General features: G+C 45.0%; 1 protein-coding gene and 1 long non-coding RNA gene across 4 annotated transcripts in view; one reads left to right on the top strand and one right to left on the bottom strand.

The window, feature by feature from the left end:
* Positions 1 to 7,293, bottom strand: part of Saxo6 (stabilizer of axonemal microtubules 6) — a 36,418-nt gene extending 29,125 nt beyond the window's left edge. Inside the window, exons 1-3 of one of the 3 annotated variants that reach the window (XM_087557268.1) lie at positions 7,121 to 7,293; positions 5,943 to 6,113; positions 5,331 to 5,476 (exon numbers count right to left, since the gene is read on the bottom strand). The gene's annotated coding sequence lies outside the window, so the exon portion shown is untranslated. Of the gene's footprint in view, positions 1 to 5,330; positions 5,477 to 5,942; positions 6,114 to 6,922; positions 6,993 to 7,120 lie in introns of those variants that run through there. The other 2 variants (XM_087557270.1, XM_087557271.1) reach the window with 2 other exon arrangements.
* A 108-nt stretch (positions 7,294 to 7,401) lies between these two features.
* LOC102551023 (uncharacterized) lies at positions 7,402 to 18,962 on the top strand. The gene is made up of 4 exons (XR_015624694.1): positions 7,402 to 7,928; positions 17,136 to 17,311; positions 18,170 to 18,260; positions 18,778 to 18,962. It is a non-coding gene; the product is annotated as an uncharacterized LOC102551023 (long non-coding RNA).
* Positions 18,963 to 19,615: the final 653 nt, after the last annotated feature.

The following is a 19,615-nucleotide window of genomic DNA, read 5'->3' as shown; positions in this document are numbered from 1 at the left end:
TAGCATCCAGACTCAGATCCAGGTTGTTGAGCTGGCCACATCCACCCTCTGAGATGCTAGAGTGCTTGAAGGGGCAGGTCCTGCAGAACCAATACTATAGGATCTCCATGACTCAGGACAACAGCAGGATATCCGACAGGAGTCCCATTGAGGGTCCAGTATTGATGGTGTAGCAAAGCCAGAGGCCTCAAGTCAAACCAACGACTCACAGTAACAAACATTTGCAAGGAAGGAAGTATGGACAAAAAAGATGATAGATAGATAGATAGATAGATAGATAGATAGATAGATAGATAGATAGATAGATATAGAGATAGAGATAGATATTGACACACCCAGCTTCCGAGGAGAGAGTGTTTTGTTTGAGGCAGTTTTGTTTTTGTTTTGTTTTTTTATTTTTTATTTTAGGGGAGGTTACAAGGGTGGAGGGCAGATACAGAAGGACCAGGAGATAGGTGAGATTGGGTCACATGATACGAAATATACAAAGAATCAATAAAAATTAGGGAAAATAAAAGATTGTTTGCTGCATCATTGCCGATCACAAAACGTGAGTTAAAAACCACCTAGGAAGTTCACCTCTGTGCACATCTCTGTGTTTCCAGAGAAAGGAAGGAAAAAGACTCAACCTGCCACATGGGCATCAGCAGCCAATGTCTGGGGTTCCAGGGAACAGCGAAGGAAGGCAGGGTAGGGAAAAAAAAAAAAAAGCACAGACATCAGCGTCCGTCTCTCTGTGCCTCCTGCGCATGCCCACGTGACCAGCTGCCTCGTGTTCCCACCGCCGTGTCTTCCTGCCATGACAGACTACATCCCTTATTAAAAACTGTGCACCAGAAATAAATCCTTCCTCCTTTGAGCTGCTTCTGCCGACAGCCAAGAGGCACAGACAATAGAACACCGTCTGCCTAAAGCAATGAGAAAAGTGATTCATACAGTACGAGACAATCTAACTGTCCACCAATGGGGACAAGCTGAATACATGTGGTTTATCTGAAGCCCAGGGAATGGACAGGCTTCTCAGCAGAGAGACAAGTGTCAGGTGCTCTGACACTCAGGGTCTCTGCCACAACAACCCTGAGTGTGTTGGGTCTTCTGGTATGGAATACTGTATTTGCAAGAGTCCTGCCAGGAAAACAGCAATGCCTAAGCCGAAATCGCAAAGACAAATTCATGGGCTTTCTTTTCTTGGTTACTGGAGAACTTTCAATGCAAAAAGGAGTGAGAGGGGGATTAGTCACTTAGCAGGAAGCAGCTCACACCCTGGAAGCATGTCTTAGGGCTGTCCATAAAGGGTTCCTACAGGGAAGACGTTTACAGGAGAAGCCTATGAAACAGGCCTCTGAGAAAGCATCACTGACTAGTGGTGCCATCGCCCTGAGGGAACAGCATGAGGCTACCAAGGAAAGGCCAAGGAAGGCAAAAAGAAAGCAGACGCCTACAATGCATTGCCATCAGGAGCTATGAGGTTACTGTTTGGGTACCAATGAGAGGGACAGCAGCTCCATTCAGAGCATTCCACCCTCTCTCTGGGGTTCTTTCTTAGCAAACCTATGAGGGTGCTGGCCTTACGGTTTGCAGAGTCTAAACTGAGATGGCAGAAACCAGTGGGTAACTTGCCCACACCCATAAAATCCTTAAAGAAAAAGCAGCCGGGCAGTGGTGACTCACATTTTTAATCCCAGCACTCAGGAGGCAGAGGCAGGTCTCTATGAGTTAGACCCCAGTCTGGTTTACAGCAAGTTCCAGGATGACACAGAGTTTCGAAAAAACAAAGAGGTGTGGGGTGGGGGGGGGGGGGGGAGTGTCTCCAGGAGTTATTGTGCAAGAATCTCAGAGATCAGAGATAAAAGCGAGAAGCGGAGTGTGAATACGATCTGCCAACTGTTGAAATAAAGGACAAATACAGGAAAAGATGTGTCGTATGATATGATAGGATGACATTCACAGGGTGAACCGAACCCTATTAGCTGCAGCTAGAGAGAGGTGTTTTACTCAGCCCACTTATAAGGGTATGCAAATTATTTTTAATGGAGGGAGCACACGTGTGCCATGGTGTATAGGTGGAGGTCAGAGGACAGCTTTTTGGAGTCAGTATTAATAGTTATCTTTAGGGTTGTTTTCCCTATATAAATTGACTCCTTCCATGGGTCCCTCCTGGGGCCATTCTAATTTACATACACTACAATAATACTGCCGGTTTTCTTCGACACTAAAACAGTAACAAAAATCCTTTAAGGCAACTTTTATTTGCTCTTGAAAGAGATGTGCTTGTATATCATCCAATTAAATATAGGAGCTCGTCGCCTTTCACATGCATCTTTTGTCTCTCTTCTGGTAGTAACAGAAACGTTGGAGAACCTGTATTTGCTTCTAAATCTAATTGCTTTTATTTAACAACACGGGTAAAGAACCAGACGACAAGGGGGGGGGTGTTACAGAGAAGAATAAGACGCGGCCCTGCAGTCAAAGCCGATTGCAATCTCACGTGGGGAGGGACACACAGACAAAGAAAGCAGGAAATAAGCCAACGAGGACAGGGCAGGGGCTGCGGGTGAGCACCTGGATATGCTAACGATGCTTTTAAATCTTCTGCCTGGAAAGTTCTGCGGAGGCAACTAAAGACTAGGCGGGACAAAGAAGCTGCTTTCAAACGCCACCCTCAGAAACACCTGATCTAGGGTCTTTCACTTTTTCTTTGTTCTGCCCCGGAGTAGCGCACCGGCTGCTACTTTGGATCCTTCCTTAGGAAGAGGTAACTAACATTTGCTCCACCAAATGCAAACCACTGTGTCCGTTTATCAATCTCTCCCGTCCCCTTTCCTTGCTACTTTGGAAATCACGGTGAAGCTGGTCTAGAAGCCCAGTGCTTCTCTGAAGTGACTTCTAAAGTGACTGAAACTCTAGGTGTTCCTGCTCCCAGTTCTTCTGCCCTGCAACTTCCTGGGATTATCCTTAGTAAAACTTAAGCTCTACCGCTTCCAAAAAGAAATGGCTCCGACTCGGGGGCCTTCCGATATTTTTCTGTAGGCACCAACCTTCAGTTTCCTTACATCAGTGAGTTTCTGACTGTATAACTGGGAAAGAAACTGAACTAGCAAACCGGGGTTCTCCCTCTGATACTTCACATTAATGTCAGTCAGAACTGAATAAGCAGATATCTGTGGTTGATAAGGACTTGATAAGGAGTCAAGTTGAATTTGCCCTCTGGGTTTTAAACTGTAGGAATAGTTTATTGTCCAGGGGTGTGTGTGTGTGTGTGTGTGTGTGTGTGTGTGTGTGTGTGTGTGTGGCTTTTGTACCAAATGCAGCTGATTTGGGGAAACTTTGGAAGAGCTCCAGGTTCTCTTGACAAGGACTCTTCCCTTCGGGTGAGGCTGAGGGACTCCTCACCATACAAAGCCATGGCTGAGAGAAGTAATTCTTAGTGAAGCAGAAAACACCATGAGCCTTACATCCCAAAATAAAAATATGTCTCCACTGGTAGACACAGGGAACAAAACTGTGGGCACAGATTCCTTCATTTTAACACCTACACTGCTGATGATTTTGCTAAGAATCAGCTTCCTTTTTCTCCCCCGATTACCCATTGTCTTAAATCACCATCCCTTTACAGAGCACCCACAGGATCCTAAATTTTTCTCTGGAATTGCTAGCTGTAGATTTGGAAGCATTTTCTTGCCACATAAAACCAGATGTCATTTTGAAAGACCCACCCCATGAGTCTTAACTCAGAGTTGCAACAGGCTTGAACGAGCCCAGGCACGCCCAGATACCTAGGGCCGAGTCACCGTGAAAACTAACAGACCATAAAAGGAAAGGAATGCAGAACAGACCAGGAGTACCACTCACAGGCCACCTGGCAGGAAGAGATAAGCCCCCAGCCCCCGACATCCAGGACGCCCCAAACCTGCCAATGTGTGTAGCTATACCTTATTACCTCATCATGTGAAATAGCCAATCATATGTGAACATGTCTATGTGCCTCGTTTGAATCCACCAATCCCCCTAACTATGCATCTGCTTCTGTACGCCCGCTTCTGCTTCCCCAATCCCTATAAAAGCCCCATGCTGGAGCTGCTGGGTGCGCAAGTCCTCCGAAGAGACTGTGTGCCCGCAGGTACCTGTGTTTCCCAATAAACCCTCTTGCTGATTGCATCCGAGTGGACTCGGCTCGGTCATTGGGCGCTTGGGACTCCTCCTGAGGGAAAGGTCCTCTCTGGGGGTCTTTCAATTTCATATATAGAAAATGGCATCTGTGTATATAATATATATCATATATATGCCTTATATATGATATATAAAGTTTTATTAATCATTTGAGAATTTCATACGATGTATTTTGGTCATATCCATCACCTGCCTCTTGCTCCTCTGCTAAACTCCTCCCAGATCCACTCCCAGCCCCCCACCTCCTCTTTTATTTAAATAAATCCATGAATCCAGTTGTTTTCCTGTATACTCTGGGTGTAGGGCCCAGGTGCCACATTTCTTTCATTAATTTGTTTGTAAACTTGTATTTATATGTATTCAAGTTTTGCTAACTTGTTTGTCTGTGCACGGTGCACATGCACACTGAGGAAGTCAGAAGAGGGCGTTGGATCCTCTAGAAGTGGAGTTCCAGAAGTCCTTAGTTAGCATGGAGTTGATAGGAGCCAAATCTAGGTCCTCTATGAGAAATGAATACTCTTGACCACTGAGCCATCATTCCAACCCCCAGATGCTATCTCTTAAGGCATTATTAGAGGGTCTAATCCAAAACTCCGGAAGAACCGTGTAAATGCCTGCCCTTAGGCCAACATAAACTTTGAACTATTTCTTTGCCATATAGTTAATGTATGTGCACTTCAGAACTGTGAGTCAAGGCCAGGTTTTCTATCCTCTTCTGAGATCACCCCTCTTCCTGTTAGCGATGCTCGAGCAAGTGTCAATCAGTGGTTGAGGTTTTTGGTTTGTTTGTTTGTTTTTCAGAATATAAAATCAGTTTCTTCTGCCTTTTTTTTTTTTTAATCATTGTTGATGATCCTAACAGATTTGCTTTGCTGGAGCGCTGAGTTCAGAACAATCTCAGTACTGAATTGTTATCCCGCCCTCCACTCTCTCAGTATGAGCCAATGATGTGTGACAGTATAGAGAGTGAACACCCAGTCATAGAACAGTGCACCTAAAAATTCTAAGAAATTGACTTAGTATCATTGAGCACCGGCCAAGGAATAAGTTTTAGAAGCTCCCATTCATCTTAGCTAATGGTAGGTGTGGCAAACAGTGAACCTGACTAAGTCCAAACCCATTACAACCTCGGGATGTGGGAAACTAATTATCCCTCTGACCTCTTGACCTTAGACGGCTGTGCTGCAGACATGCAGGTATAACTCCCATTCTGCACATCAGAGGCGCTCGAACAGACTGTGTAATACAGAAGAGCAGAACTCAGGCATCTGTTGTCAGTCACACCAGCAGTGGAGTGGGCGGCTTCCTGTGGAGTGGGCATAACGGACTCTTCATAACAGACTCACTAGGGCTTGTAGCAACAGCTTATCAATTAGCTTTCTGCTTCTACAACTTCCCAATTGTAGCTCTTGTCACAAGTGTTCGGTGATATGATCCTAGGGCCTAATTCCTTCTATTCTAAACATTCATGAATTTGTGGTCAGCTGACAGGGCGGTTGGGACTGTCTAGCTGGCCTCAGGAAGGTTTACTCTCATGTGCTACCTGGGCCCTCATCATAGCAAGACCTCACTCTGAGTTCCCTGCGCAAGTCTTCTTTGGTGAGAATGTTGGCCCCAAGCCACTTCCAGGTTTGAAAACCTACCAATCCCTGAACTCAAAATCCCATCAACCCCTGGGCTTGCCTTGAAATCCCACCAGTCCCCACCCCAGAAATCCCAAGAAGTCCTATACTATTCAGCTCCCTGCTGCCTCTCCAGAGGCAGCCACCCACCTTTCTCCACAGAGCTATAACCTTGCAAAAGCTAGAATAAATTATTTCCTCTTCAAATTATTCTAGAGGATATAACGCCAGGCCAGATGTATGCACTTCTCTCCGTTCCCTCTTGAAACTCCACAAGATGACGATCCGGTTAACAAATCGCTGAGAATGTTAGAGGAGACACTGACAAAATAGAGATGCAAAAGTGACACTATTAAGAGGTGTGGCCTTATTGCAGGAGGTGTGACCTTGTTAGAGGAAGTGTGCCACTGTGGGGGCAGGGTTTTGAGGATTTGAACATATATATATATATATATATATATATATATATATATATATGTTCAAATCTAGCCAGTGTGACAACACAATCCCTTTCTGCTGCCTGTAGATCAAGATGTAGAACCCTGGGCTCCTCCAGCACCAAGTCGGCCTGCATTCTGCCATGCTTCCCACCATGATGAAAATGGAACGACCCTCTGAAAGAAACTGTATGCCAGCCCCAATTAAATGCTTTCCTCTATGAGAGTTGACTTAGTCATGGTATCTCTTCACAGCAACGAAACCCTAACTGAATGCTGAATGCTAGCCCTCTATATATACCCTTGAGATCAACACTGTACAAGAGAGGGCAAAGGAGGAGAAGGTGGTACACAAAGGCAAGCTACAAATCAGGTTAGTGCCAGCCTCATCCAACCAGAAGAAAAGTTCTGAAATAAGGTGGCTTTTTAGAATTGCCCTTCCTCGATGCCTCAGAAAGGCCATGGCCTTGGGCCAAGTGTGTCTCTTCTCTGAGGTGCTCATCCTTCACAGGGCTCACAGCCGAGAAAACTCGCACACCACATCACTGTCTTGGGGTTTCCACTGCTTTGAAGAGACACCATGACCAAGGCAACTCTTATAAAGAAAACATTTATTTGGGGCTGGCTTACAGTTTCAGCATGGCAGCATCCATGCAGACATGTTGGTGCTAAAGAGGTAGCTAAGAGTTTTACCTCTTGGTCCTCAGGCAGACGAAGGAGACTGGAATTTGCCACTAGGTGTAGCTTGAGCATAGGAGACCTCAAAGCCCACCACCCCCATTGTAACACACTTCTTCCCACAAGGCCACACCTACTCCAAGGCCACACCTCCTAATAAGGCTACTCCTTATGGGCCAAGCATTCAAACACAGGAGTCTGTGGGAGCCAGACCTATTCAAACCACCATTCCCTCCTTGCAGTGGGACGTGGACAGAATGTTACCAACAGAACATCCGGGTGGAACGGTCAAGTGTTCTGAAGAAGCAGCACATCATAAACTGTGAAGTGAAGTCATAAACTGGTGGTTTTCAACCTTCCTAACGTGGTGACTCTTTAAAACAGCTCCTCATGCTGTGGTGAGCCCCAACCATAAAATTATTGCCTATTGTTACTCCATAACTGTCATTGTGCTGCTGTGATGAATCATAATGTACATATATGGTATGCAAGATAGCATGCCATCCCTGGGAAAGGGTTGTTTGACCCCCAAAGAAGTATTAACCCACAGGTTGAGAACCACTGCTATAGACCAAATAAAAACCTGTGCTTCTGTTGGGAGTTAATCCCAATGCACCAGTTAGAGTCCTAAGCCCAACATACGCAGGGGTAAAGAACAGTCTTGTCAGCACTGGTCGCTTTTGCCTCTCTACAGAGACTTCAGTCAGGCACCACGTCCTCCTGACTTAGCAGAGGACTGATTCCCAGCACCACTGGGATCTAAGAAGGAGTCGATGTCCTCTAAGCCTCCGTAGCTCTAGTTTAAAGCTCCCCGAGATGAAGCACTAGCTCTGAATTCCACTCCTTCCCTTCCCTAGGTTTACCCTATGTCTCTTCTCTGCCCCTGCATCTGGGACACTTGGTCCACGCATAGCCTGATACTGCCAGAGAATCCAGAGGTGCTGGTGTCATTCAAGCTAAGAACAGCGGATCCAAGAAACAGCGGGACATCCTGCTTAAGATCTCCATGGGCAAAAGAAGGGTAGGAACTGGGCATTAAAAACAAAAGAACCGTGATTCTAGAAGTCCAAAAGGGATTGGTTCAGAAGAGCCACTTCCGGCTTGTCGTTCACCCACAGGGATGAACGAAAACATGGTTTAAAGGAGAATTGCTGATATTGGCGAACCAAGAAAAACAGCGTGGGTTCCTTAAAATTAATCCCACTGGCAGTAATTTATAAACCAGCGAGTGCCACTTTTACCTGATGAGCACACAGATCAATAACAAACATGTATACCAAGTGTTTAGCCAGTCCACTGATCAGAGAGCTAAACTCTACAACTGTGTGAGCAACCCGTGAGCGAGTGTGAATAGAAGTGTGATGTCAGATGTGAATCAGTCTTAATATTATTTATTTTAGGTATGAATACATGGTAGCTGTCTTCGGACACACCAGAAGAGGGTGTCGGATCCCATTACAGATGGTTGTGGGCCACCATGTGGTTGCTGGGAATTGAACTCAGGACCTCTGGAAGAGCAGTCAGTGAGCCTTTTCTCCAGCCTCCATGTAAATTATTCTTAATATTAGCACACACTCACCCTTGAGAAATTCCCTTTTGCCCCGCCCCTCATCTACACTCTTGCTAGGAAATGAAACTCCTCAAGTCGAACCTCACTAGTCTGTTAGCACCGAATTTATTCTGAAAAACAACTTTTAGGCTTATTACCATGGTGAAATAGCCACTCCACATCCTGAGACGTCAGTGCTGTATCAGAACTGGGGACAGAGGAAGTGGGGCTTCATACTTCAAATACAAGCTTGCATTGGTGTGTAGGGATGCTTTAGGAATGAAAGTCTAGAAGGTGACAAGGGACAAGAGAAAAAGCCACTGAAGTCTTGTGCCTGAAGCCTGGACTGTATGCACCGAGAAGGCAGCTCATGGGTGGAGTCTGGGAACCCTCCTTCACCATCCAGTGAGAGAAGAGGAAGGACTGTGAGCTCCCAGGTCCATGGAAACCCTTATCGATGAACCTCAGCAATGGACATCCCAAGAACGGCATCTTCCTTTATTCCGTCTTCCAAGTCTTGCACAAGTTACAGACTCAAAGTTTTAATAACAAACACAAAGCCAGGATCAAGTGGAAAGGGGATTCTGGGAAAAAGTAGTTCCAGCCCCAGACTACAGGGACACTGGAAGCAATGAGCCAGTCAGCACAGAGACTACTATATAAAGGGTAGGCATTCCTAGTATTATATGAGAAAAATCTCATATATTAAATAAATTGCCCAAGATATTGCAAAGCCAAACATGAAATCCAAACCTGTTTGATGCCCGGGGTCATACTTTGAACAACTCTTCAAAATCGATATAAATGCTCACTGGCTGTCATAATAGTTCTTTTAACACAATGTTGATATCTCTGTGAGCTTCTGAAGCATACACTTCTATTCCTCTAGAACATTTTAAGGGCTACAGTTCTGCAGACAAAATGATATTCATTAGGGACATAGGCCTCCTTTGGGATCTACACCCAACTAGGACATCTCTACTTCCCTTCACAGCAAGGGAATTATCAGACAACTACGGGAATCCGTTATCATATCTTCCTCTGGATAGAGAAAAATAATATCTACAGTTTCATTTCACTAGGTTTGCCAGGGCTGTGCCCTACAGCCCACTCCTTCAACCTCATTTGAAGAAACGAAAGTATATTTTTCTTTTTTTTTTTTTCTTTTTTTTTGGTTCTTTTTTTCGGAGCTGGGGACCGAACCCAGGGCCTTGCGCTTCCTAGGTAAGCGCTCTACCACTGAGCTAAATCCCCAGCCCCGAAAGTATATTTTTCATTACCAAAGTTGAGTGTGAAGTACACCAAGGAATCCTTAGCATTGTTTAATCTGTCGGCTCTGGACTTCTGAAACAGAGTAGCAATCCAGTTCTGCAGTGTCGAAAGACTGCGGCTCACCTAACAGGCTTACTGGCCAAAAGCACAGAGGTGGTGCATTAGGAACAGATACTCTTAAGCCCACAAAACAGCAAAAGCTGTTTTTCTACATGCCAAATCAGACAGTGGGAGAGAACCTGGAGTCATCTGAGTCTGGTTTTGCCAGCTTAGGAACTCTGACCCAGAGTATATTGCCAAAGTCTAGGGACGAGAGCAGGGTAGAGTCCTGAGGTATGATCCCACCAACACCAACGTTGCTGCAGTCAGCGGTGCCCAGTGGGCAGACTTCCGAGGTATCACACCAGAGAAAAGGCCAGCAATTGTGTGGCTGACACCTGAAAGGAAATCATCAGGTTTCAAGCAGACGGCGGAGGAAGCCACAAAAGGCCTCTTTCCCACTCTGAGTCTGGCTCTGGAAACGGAAGAGGCTGGTTTAACTCAGCTCCTTAAACTGTGTGTGGGAGGACGAGGCACCTAGTAGCATGGAAGCATCTAGAACCCAGCTACTTAAATAACGGACCCAGGACAAAAATGTGGAAATCAAGGGAAAAAATGATAACAATAAGAGATTAGTGAACAAGCAATGATTTTTTTTTTTTTTTGGTTCTTTTTTTTTTTTTTTTTTTTTTTTCAGAGCTGGGGACCGAACCCAGGGCCTTGCGCTTCCTAGGCAAGCGCTCTAACCACTGAGCTAAATCCCCAACCCGATTTTTTTTTTTAAAGTAACTCACAATCAAAGCATCTGACCGACCGCAAGGTGTTTGTTTACTGCAGAGCTGGCTCAGCTGCACCCCAGGACTTCACTGTGGCCTCCGTGCTGAACGCACAGCCTGTGCATTTTGCATTTACAAGCTGCCATACTGTGTGTGTTGGTGCCTAGAAAACCTTAGCTCTGGTCAAGGCTATTCTGTGTAGTGAACTGCAGGTCTTTCACTGTACCGCAACCTTTTCTGCTCTTGTAGGAACATAACGATTTGCTTACAGAAAGACTTACTTGTTACCCTGCTTACATTCCTCAGCAGATAATTATCCAATTAGTGTCTTTGGATTGAATTGTGTCAGAGCGTCTAACTTTAAAATGTTCTGTTAAAATTTACTGACTTGATTTTTTTTTATTTTGAGTAAATTTTGACTTGTGATTAGAACATAATTTCCAACAATTTTGGAGTGACCCTAAATACACTGCCATTTTGAACTACTTATTTATGCAAAGTGACATTCTCTGCACTGGGGATTACAGAATTAACATGTCAGTCAACTCTGAAAACACCAGAGATGCTCTGTGCCCCCAAAGGATCAAGTATTGAGCTAAGATTTTTATGTATAAAAAATAAATTAATAAAACAGCACATCTATCTTATTAGTATGCAAATTTGCTTTTCTTTTCAATGAACAGGAAGATTTGTGCATGCCAGAGGACTGTTTAAAAGCAAGTTTCATTATGACTTGTTATCAGTAGATGTTTGATTGGTATCTTTGTCTTACATACCTGTATACCCAGGGTTATGTAAAACTTTCTCAGTCAAAAAGAAGTCATGAGTGGAAAAGTTTAAGAAGCCTTGATGTTAAAAGCAAACAAAGAAGAAAGAAAGAAAGAAAGAAAGAAAGAAAGGAAGGAAGGAAGAAAGAAAGAAAGAGAAAGGAAGGAAGAAAGGAAGAAAAGGAAAAACAAACAACCACCACCAACAACAAAAATATGGGAAAGCCAGGGTATAGAGAAGCCAGGCGTGCCATGTGCAGTCTCTCAGCTTCAGGAACCAGAACCCTGGGCAAGCATAACTATCAGGATTGAGGCTGGGAAAGGAAAGCAGGGATGAGATTTAACAGGGAGAGATGGGAAAGGGCAGAGCATCCTGCATCCACTTTACCCTACTCAGTGTAGCTTGTAAAATGACTGTATCAATGGAAGACAGAACACAAAAGCACTCTTAGAAACCAAACACATTAGTAGAACTTAACATTAGTGGGTAACAGTTTTTAAAATAGCCAGGTGCACTGACATATGCATGCAGTCCCGACTTCCTGGGAAACTGAGGCAGGAGGATTGTTTGAGCCCAGAACTTTGGGACAGCCCAGGGAAACATAGCAAGAATTCAATCTTAAAAAAAAAAAAGTGTGGGGCTGGAGAGATGGCTCGGCGGTTAAGAGTGCTGGATTGTTCTCCCAGAGGTCCTGAGTTCAAATCCCAGCAACCACATGGTGGCTCACAGCCATCTGTAATAGGATCGGATGCCCTCTTCTGGTGTGTCTGAAGACAGCAACGGTGTACTCATATATATAAAATAAATTTTTAAAAAGTGTGGGCTTACTAAATGTCGCAGGCGCTTATGAGGGTCTAGACTCTGATACAATGATAGGAGTTTGGGAAGAGAACAGGACAAGGAGGAAATGACCAAAGAAACAAATACAAGCAAATCAGCCTAGAGTAAAAAAACATGAGTTTCCAAGTTTAAAGTGTCTACTGGATGCACGCATTAATTTATTCCTTCAGTCTCTGAAATCCTCTACGATGTGCAGAGTCCTGCTGTGGAACTACAACAGATAAAACGAAGTCTCTCCTATAGAGCTTGGATTGTACTGGGACTAGACAGGTCACAACGACAACCAAATAGCAGGAAGTGTCACTTGGTTCTACTACAGTAGCTTTCAGCCTTCCTAACCCTGCAACCCTTTAATACAGTTCCTCATATCATGGTGACCCCAACCATAAAGTTATTTTCATTACTACTCCATAACTGTAATTTTACTATTGTCATGAATCATAATATAAATGTTTTCTGATGGTCTCACATAACCCCTCTGAAATGATTGTACCGCCCATCCCAGTTTGGACCCACCCAATGTTCTACTACATTTAAATACCGAAGTGAAGTAAATGAGGACAGTGAGGTGAGTGGCAAGGATTGTGTTTTAAATGAGGCAGTCACAAAAAGCCTCTTTAATAACATGATATTTGAGCAGAGATAAGTAAGGGATGCTAATAAGCTGCTAATTTAAAAACAGAGACTTTGTCCATTGACTTTGCTAATATGTAGCAACTGCCTAGGAACAGTTCCGCTGCATAGTAAGTACGCAGCAAACACTTACTGGAGGAGTGACTCAAGATGTAGAGCAGCATGTGAGGGGGGTCTTGAGATAAGATCATTCTGGGTTTGTTCAGGAAGGAGAACACATGCTGGAGACAAAGCTCGATAGGTGGAGTGCTTGCCTAGCATGCAGGAAGCCCTGGGTTCAATCCCAACACCAGCAGAAATCAGGCGCAGTGTTGGTACTCGCCTGAATCCCAGCATTTGGGAGGCAGGAGAAGCAGAAAGAGTTCAGTCACCCTCAGCTACATAGCAAGTTCACGGAGCCATGCTGGACTCAGCACTAAGGTCGGTCTTATTTAGGAGATGGGAGAGGTGGTGTAAGAACCTGCATTTAGCCATCCAGTTGTTTTCTTCTTCATTTTGATGACTAGACAGTCACTTCCCTCAGCCGTCTGGAGGAAGCCTTCTCTCCTCAGCGCTGAAGTCCTTCTCCATCCGCTTAACAATCCAAACCAAACCGTTTGCCTTTTGTCTCCCAACCTTTGACTTCTCACAGCATCTCTCCTGTCTGTGCCTTCTTCCTTCAAAAAGCTTCCCCATTCCAAAGCTACGTGGGCTGCAAGTCGCTGTACATAACCTTCGGTGTCATTTCCGGCCAGAGTTTGATGCGCAAAGCCTAATTTCGCATACAGTCCGGAAAGGGGTGGCTTGAGTTTCAACCCGTCTATTTGTGTAAATTGTGTTGAACTTCTTATTCTTTGCAAAATAGAGGTGATCGTCGTACCTGTTGCCAGCGGGTTCTAAGAGGAGGAAATGAGCTCATGATAAACTGTCTGGGACACAGTAAATAAGAGCTTGCCATTGTTACAGAAGACCGGACACTGTCACAATCTCAATTTCTACAAACACAAGGTCTCATTTGCGTCTTCACACCTTGGTCAGAGCTCAGCCCAAGTCCCACTGTTTCTAATTCCGAACCCACAGCACTGAACATACGCGGTAACCTTTGACCTGGCCTCTTCAGGTCCATTATCCAATCAGAGCCCTTGCTCCATCCCACTGGTCCCCACCCACCTTTTCTTCGTTTTGCACCTTGCTGTGTCTCAGTGGGTCTCCTAGGATAGCCAGAAGAACAAGGTGTAGGTGAATTAAGAGAGTGAGGCAGGCAGACAGGCCGGCTCCATAGGCTCAGATCTCCACTCCCAATACGGGAAACCCTTTAGTCCTGGTAACTGTCCTTTCATTCTCCCCAAAATCTTCACTAGTGCCGTTTCACTGCATCAAGTGGGGAACCCTCCAGGCAAGACCTGTGTTCTCAGTTCCAGACCAAGGCTGTGGCAGGAATAACTCAAATTCTGGACTCTCCTGGGCAAATCCAAGGCCAGCCTCGTCAACCTAACTTGATTGACACCGCCTCAGAATAAGAAGTAAAATATTTCTAAAGGCTTTGGGATATAGCTCAGTGTTATTGTGCTTGCTAAGTGTTTTTGCGACCCTGTGTTTTATCCCCAGTAATAACAGTAGTAGTAGTAGTAGTAGTAGTAGTAGTAGTAGTAGTAGTAGTAGTAGAGTAATAGCAGCAGTAGTAGTAGTGGTGGTAGTGGTAGTGTAGTAGCAGTAGTAGTAGCAGTAGTAGTGTAGTAGTAGTAGTAGTAGTAGTAGTAGTAGTGTAATAGCAGTAGTAGTAGTAGTATAGTAGTGTAGTAGCAGTAGTAGTAGTGTGGTAGTAGTAGTGTAATAGCAGTAGTAGTAGTATAGTAGTATAGTAGCAGTAGTAGTAGTGTGGTAGTAGTAGTGTAATAGCAGCAGCAGCAGCAGCAGCAGTAGTAGTAGTAGTAGTAGTAGTAGTAATAGTAGTGTAGTAGCAGTAGTAGCAGTAGCAGTAGTAGTGTAGTGTAGTGTAGTAGTAGTAGTAGTAGTATAGTGTAGTAGTAAATAATACCCAGTCCTTTTCCCACCCTGTCAATCTCTGCCCCAATTCTCACTTTCCGATCTACCTGTTTCTTACATGTTGATATCTGAATCACCTTCCTAGTCTTCTTCCTCCTATCTCAGTCTTTCTGGTTTTCAGTTTGCTTCAACTTCAGTTGGTGCCTAAGGTGCAGAGACCCACTTGACCTCATTCTTTCCGTGACAACATTACCTGAAACCAACCTCTGCCCTGCTCACATGTCACTGCTCAGAATTCCTCTGTGGAGAGAGATACTACTGTGCATATCGTAGCACCCTGGAAGCTTGTGATGCCATCTACACTTCACAGCCTCTCTTCAACCTCTGCCATAGTGCACCTCAGAAAGCCAGGAGTACCAGGAAAGAGGGAGGGCCTGGAGAGGTGGCTCAGTGATTCAGAGCGTGGGCTGTTCCAAGTCTCAGTGCTCATATGATGGTTCACAACTGTCTGTAACTCCAGTTCCAGGGGATCTAACATCCTTTCTGGCTTCCCTGGGCACTAGACACCTACATGGTCCACTAACATACATGCAGGTAAAATACCCATATACAAAAGATAACAATAAAATTTTAATTAAAGATATTGGGAAAGACTCTGAATACTTTGATGATAATAATATTTTAAAGAAGTTTTTAAGATTTATTTATTTTATGTATGTGTGTACACTGTCGCTGTCTTCAGACACACCAGTAGAAACCATCAGATTCCATTACAGATGGTTGTGAGCCACCACGTGGTTGCTGGGAATTGAACTCAGGACCTCTGGAAGAGCAGTCAGTGTTCTTAACCGCTGAGCCATCTCCCTAGCCCAATAATGATAATATTACAGCATAGCACCTACTGAAATCTGTTCTAAAGAACTTTATATCTATTAATTTGCTTTGTTCTCACAATAATTCCCGGAAGTAGAAACACCACTGCCTACATTGTGCAACTGAGAAAACTGAGGCCTGGAGAGATCAAGTCAGCTGCCTGTGATTAACCACCAACCATAAATGATCCTACAGACTGAAACATTGGGGGAGTGGGGTAGCCAGATTGCATCCAGGAAGGCTGCAGCATGAAAATATAGCAAAAAGAAATCCGAGGACTCCTTCTCTCCCCAGCAATGTAAAATAGCTATGTTTCCTGAAAGGAATAGGGAGAGAATTGCATTAAGATGAAATTCATCCTTCCTTTATATCTCTGTTGCTAAATAAATCACACACACACACACACACACACACACACACACACACACACACCCTGTCCCCAGTTGTAGATGAGGTCACTGGGATTACTCTGAACCAGTCAATCTGCTATGAGATTAGTAACCCTTTAACTTGGCAACTGCTCTTGAGAAGGCGCGCTGGAGACGTGGCGGGCTCTGGAGTGTTTATCTTCATTGCTGTCATCAGCAACAGTTTTGAATATGTACAAATAATCAGTCTCCATGGTAACCAATGTTCTTATTAAGTGAATCAGATGCCCCCAGTGGCAGCCTGTCCACACCTACCTGAACCCTGAGAGTCCTCACTCTTTGGGAGCAAGTGTGGGATCTAATTCCTGCATACTGCCTCAGCCGCCTATTTTGTAACACCCAAGGTTAGAGCCCAAAGGCTGGGCTCCTCACCCTTGTCACCTCCGGCCTGTGAGAGAGAGACTATAGGCCCTGTCAGTGAGTCACACGGTTGAACAACTCTGTCATTTTCCTGTCGCCCAAGTAGGAATTAATATCTCTTGACTTTCTGCTAGAGAACATGAGGAAAGCAATGACTCCCTATCTTAGAAAATTGCCAGGGAAAAACCAGTCCTCTAGGTGTCTGCCCTGCTTGCTTCTTGCTTCATGGAGTCCTGAAAACCCCTAGTTTCAAAGTCTTTAAAATGGTTATCTTTGCTAACTTTAGGGATCCTCTTCAAGCGAAACGAGAAATTAAGAAACATTGCTACTCTAAAAATATTATTCCTGAGTCATTGGTATTTGGATGTTTTTGTGAGTTCGGATGGGTTCCATATGGGTAGGAGGCAGGAGACTCGATTTTAAGCGGCAAACAGGAGGCTTTAAACAGAAGGCATCTATGTGTCACACTACCTCCCGCAACATCTCCGTGTGAAGGGGTGTTGGAGCTGACACGCACATTCTAGACCAGCCTCTAGCATTTACTCTGTCTCAAACGGTCTCTACAGTCTCCGTTGTCCCAGAAGAGACTCAAAACGGCAGACACTCCGCAGTCAGACGTCAGGTTCAGCAAAAACAGCCACAGGAAGCAGACGCGCAGTACAAAAGAGGGAGGTTCTCCAGAGACAGGTGCGCGCTAATGTAACCATGGTTTTTAATCTCCACAGATGCGCTCTCTGTACCTGCGAGCAGCTTGTACAGTATGCTCAGAAGAAACACGATAATAGCCAACAGATGGCCTCTTCCTGGCACTTTCTTATCAAGAGCCTTTGACTCTGCAGCTTTCCAGAGCAGAGAGTGAAGCTGATGTTTATGCCTAGGAGCCCGATTGATACACTGCACAGTGAGCCTTGTCATTACTGCCGATCATTTACATCATGCCATACCTGGGCTGGCCACGGTACACCGATGGCGTGTTTGTTTAACCCTCTGAAAGCACCACGTGCTGCTTTTCCCTTAGTCCTGAGAATTGTTGTCACAGCTATCGTTCTCTTCCAATGGCTGCCATTCCAATTTAGTTAGCTGCCGTAAAGACAGCCATCCCAGTCCAATTTCTTTCGAACGACTTTCCCACGCTAAAGTGGAATCCCATCTTTTAATCTATCTTGGAAAGATCAGAAAGACTGTCTACCTCTGGCCTGACACACTGCTGTGTTCTCTGTTATAAAAGCCAATAGCCGAGTTCAATCCAGGAGCCTGTAATCGTTAGAGGTAATCGTTACAGACCTCCTGGGTATATGACTGTCCAAGTGTTGCTCCTCGAGACCGTCAGAAACCAAGGTGCGATCAAGACTCTGGCTGGTCCCAGAGGACTGGGCTGGGTGTGTATCATCTTCCTTTGTTACCCATACAGACACAAAGGAACCCAGCAACATTTGTCTCCTGAAGCGCATCCTTTCATTAACTTACCACGAGGCGCTACGTGTTTTGCTCTCAGGTTTTATAGAGCGGGCATAGCTCCGGGGGTTGGGGGTGGGGTTTGAACAAGTCTCAGAAAGCAACCAACATATAGAGCAGCCCTGATGCAGAGCTCAGAACCTCTTAAGGAAATGGAGTGGGCTGAATTAACCTCCTGAGGGACCTGCCTGGGAAACCAGAGTCCGTGGAACCTTAACAGTATCACGGTTCCTAGTAATGACACCATCTTTTGTTCCCGGGTCTCGGCTTCCTGCCTAAATCCTGTCACCTGCTTCTTCCCCAGAGGGTGAGCTAATCGGTGATTGTTACCTCTCTCAATGGGCCCATCTGCTTCCCTGAAATTTATCTCACCTGGAGCAGCAAGTCAAAAGACGGTAAGAAGAGCCCAAACCAGGGTTGGGGATTTGGCTCAGTGGTAGAGCGCTTGCCTAGCAAGTGCAAGGCCCTGGGTTCGATCCCCAGCTCCGAAAAAAAGAATAGAAAAAAAAAAAAAAAAGAGCACAAACCAGCCCCATCCCTATGCTTAGCAGCCTAGAGTTATGAAAGAATCCATTAGCTTCCCATTCACGGAAGGTGTAAGGCAACAGGGCTTCCAGAACATTCTAAGAAGACCTAAATTGAGCTGCTATTCATACAGCTCGTTTCAGGTTAAACATATACGGCCCCCGTCTCCCTCTCTTCAAAAGCATCCTCCTCCTTTATAACTTGAAGGGAGTACAAATCATTTAGTCACGTGAGAAGCGATCCTGCATTCACCGGGATAAAGTAAGGGTGGAGAGAACGTCCCCTTTCCTTGTAGGTTCTGGCTGAATCTTTCTTGGGACAGGAGGTTTGTGGCATTATCTCGCTTCTTTAGCTGGGAGTCAGATATCTGGTGCTCTTCCTCCACAGGTCTGTCGCTGAAACAGTGTTCGCTGAGCCGTGGGCTTTAGCTCTGAAGAACCACACGACAGAGCCATCTGCCTGGCTTGGAATCCTGTTTCTGCTATGCTACCTGTGTGATCTCAGGAAAGTTCACTGATCTCCACCCGCCTGTCTTCTCATCTGCAATATGGGCATTAAAAACAGTAACTCAGGCTGTGGGGAATGCTCTGTCAGTAGGGTGCCTACCACACAAGCTGAGGGCTTGAGCTCAAGTCCACAGTACCTGTGTAAAAGATTTTGTGTTGTGATCTGTAGCCCCAATAATACTAGGTAAGGGGAGCAGAAACAGGCAGGTCCCTAAAACTCGTTGGCCAGCTAGCCTAGCCAGATCAATGAGTCCCAAATCCAATGAGAGACTCAGACTCAAAACAGAAAGGTAGAGAGAGGGTGACTGAGGAAGACATCCCCAAGTCTGTTCATGCACCCACATTAATGCACACAACCAAAACCAAGTGCATACACACACACACATACACACACACACATACACACAGACACACATACATACACACACATACACACACACACCACACACACATACACACATACACTCATACACACACATACACACACATACACACATACACACACATACACACACACAGACACACACACATACATACACACACACAGACACACACACAGACACACACACAGACACACACACAGACACACACATACACACACACACACCACACACATACACACACATATACACACACATACACACACATACACACACACATACACATACACATACACACATACACACACATACACACATACACACATACACACACATACA

The sequence above is a fragment of the Rattus norvegicus genome, chromosome 7 (assembly GCF_021556685.1).
Source record: "Rattus norvegicus strain SHRSP/BbbUtx chromosome 7, alternate assembly SHRSP_T2T, whole genome shotgun sequence".
NCBI lineage: Eukaryota > Metazoa > Chordata > Mammalia > Rodentia > Muridae > Rattus > Rattus norvegicus.
Note: the sequence above shows the minus strand (reverse complement) of the source record. Positions and strands in the feature narration are given on the sequence as shown.